A 2,762-nucleotide genomic window follows, 5' to 3' on the forward strand; every position below is an offset into this window, starting at 1 on the left:
TTTTTAGTTTTTCGCCGGGCGTCGCAATGCTATTTGAATAAACCTTTTGCCCGTTTGCGTTCTCGTCGGGGCCGGGCCGGGCCGGGGTGCGCTGCCCGCACTACCGCGCGCGCGGGGGCGACACCGAGCGCGCACCCGAGGCGCCCCGAGCACACAGGCCACGGTGCAACCCGGGCGTTGTGCGCGCACCCCGGTGCGCCCGAGGTGCTGCGCGCGCACCCAGGTGAAATCGGTGTGCACCTCGGCCAGTGCGCGCTCGGTCGAGTCGCGCACGTTGGCCAAGGTGCACGGTGATGTTTCTTACTCTAAGGTTCCGCACCAGACGCCCGGGACAGGTGAGCGAAGCTGGGCGGGGCCGGGTGCGCGGCCGGGGCAGGTGCACGCAGCTGGAGAGAGCTTTGGAGCACACTTCGGAGCGCACCAATGATGCGCTCCATTCAAAAGTTTCCTGAAAAGGCAAAAAAAGTTGAGATTATAGAATTTCCCACTTGAGAGATTGTAAAAAAAAAAAATTTAAAATGAAGGAAACGCGGGTGCCAAGGTGTGCGCAGCCCAGCCAAGGTGTGCGCACCAAGGCGCCCACCCTGGCGAAGGTGCACGCAAGGTGCGCACCCGAGGCAAACCGGACAATTAACCCAACTTTCGACTTCGCGCGCACCTTGGAGCGCACTTCGGAGCGCTCCTTGGTGCGCACCAATCTTGGGCACCTCGGAGTGCACCATGGCGCCCACCAAGGTGCGCACCCGGGGCAAACCGAGCTCCGACTTCGTGCGCACCTTGGAGCGCACGAAAGGTGCGCACCATGGCGCCCACCAAGGTGCGCAGCCCAGCCAAGGCGTGCGCATCAAGGTGCGCACCCTGGCGAAGGTGCGCACCCGGGGCAAACCGAGCTCCGACTTCGTGCGCACCTTGGAGCGCACAAAAGGTGCGCAACCCAGCCAAGGTGTGCGCACCCCGGTCAAACCGAGCTCCGAATCGTGCGCACCAGAGGTGCACGCCATCGTGCGCACCTTGGAGCACACTTCGGAGCCCTCCTTGGTGCGCGCCGATGTTGCGCACCTCGGAGCGCACCCGGGGAAAACAATGCAATTAACCCGACTTTCGACTTCGTGGGCACCTCGGAGCGCTCTCGGGTTCGCACCTCGGAGCACACCGAGGTGCGCACCTTTGATGCGCTGCCTTCACCAATTTCCAGAAAAGGCAAGAAAACATTGAGAAGGTGTGCGCACCGAGGTGCCCACCCTGGCGAAGGTGCACGCGAGGTGCGCACCCGGGGCAAACCGGGCTCCGACTTCGTGCACGCCGCACCTTGGAGCACACTTCGGAGCGCTCCTTGGTGCGCACCAGGGCGCGCAACCCAGCCGAGGTGCCCACCCCGGCGAAGGTGCACGCGAGGTGCGCACCCGGGGCAAACCGGGCTCCGACTTCGTGCACGCCATGGTGCCCACCGCGGCGAAGGTGCACGCGAGGTGCGCACCCGGGGCAAACCGGGCTCCGACTTCGTGCACGCCGCACCTTGGAGCACACTTCGGAGCGCTCCTTGGTGCGCACCATGGTGCCCACCAGGGCGCGCAACCCCGCCGAAGGTGCACGCGAGGTGCGCACCCGGGGCAAACCGGGCTCCGACTTCGTGCACGCCGCACCTTGGAGCACACTTCGGAGCGCTCCTTGGTGCGCACCATGGTGCCCACCAGGGCGCGCAACCCCGCCGAAGGTGCACGCGAGGTGCGCACCCGGGGCAAACCGGGCTCCGACTTCGTGCACGCCATGGTGCGCACCGCGGCGAAGGTGCGCACCCGGGGCAAACCGGGCTCCGACTTCGTGCACGCCGCACCTTGGAGCACACTTCGGAGCGCTCCTTGGTGCGCACCAGGGCGCGCAACCCAGCCGAGGTGCCCACCCCGGCGAAGGTGCACGCGAGGTGCGTACCCGGGGCAAACCGGGCTCCGACTTCGTGCACGCCGCACCTTGGAGCACACTTCGGAGCGCTCCTTGGTGCGCACCATGGTGCCCACCAGGCCGCGCAACCCAGCCAAGGTGTGCGCACCAAGGTGCACGCGAGGTGCGCACCCGGGGCAAACCGGGGTCCGACTTCGTGCACGCCGCACCTTGGAGCACACATCGGGGCGCTCCCGGGTTCGCACCGGCGTTGCGCACCGTGGTGGGCACCTCGGAGCACACCAAGGTGGGCAGCGAGGTGCGCACCTTTGATGCGATGCCTTCACTAATTTCCATAAAAGGCAAAAAAAAAACGAGATTTTAAAATTTTCGTTTTGAAAGATAGTGAGAAAAAGGGAATGCTGGTGCCATCTTGAGCCCGCCCTGGTGTGCAGCCCAGCCAAGGTGTGCGCACCAAGGTGCCCACCCTGGCGAAGGTGCGCGCCCGGGCAATTAACCCAACTTCCAACTTCGCGCGCGCCAGGGTGGGAGCGCACCCAACAACCGGGCCTGGGAAGAGCCAATGCGAGAAACCCCACCAAACGCTCTGACAAAAAAAGAGGGGGCGCTCCAGTAACCCCGCTTCGGAGCGCACCCTGGGCAAACCCAGCCAAGGTGCCCACCCCGGCCAAGGTGCAGGCGAGGTGCGCACCCGGGGCAAACCGGGCTCCGACAACGTGCACGCCGCACCTTGGAGCACACTTCGTAGCGCTCCCGGGTGCGCACCTCAGAGCACACCAAGGTGGGCAGCGAGGTGCGCACCTTTGATGCGCTGCCTTCACTAATTTCCAGAAAAGGCAAAAAAAAAAGGAGATTTTAAAATT

This window comes from Cryptomeria japonica, unplaced genomic scaffold, assembly GCF_030272615.1.
Source record: "Cryptomeria japonica unplaced genomic scaffold, Sugi_1.0 HiC_scaffold_24, whole genome shotgun sequence".
Lineage (NCBI taxonomy): Eukaryota > Viridiplantae > Streptophyta > Pinopsida > Cupressales > Cupressaceae > Cryptomeria > Cryptomeria japonica.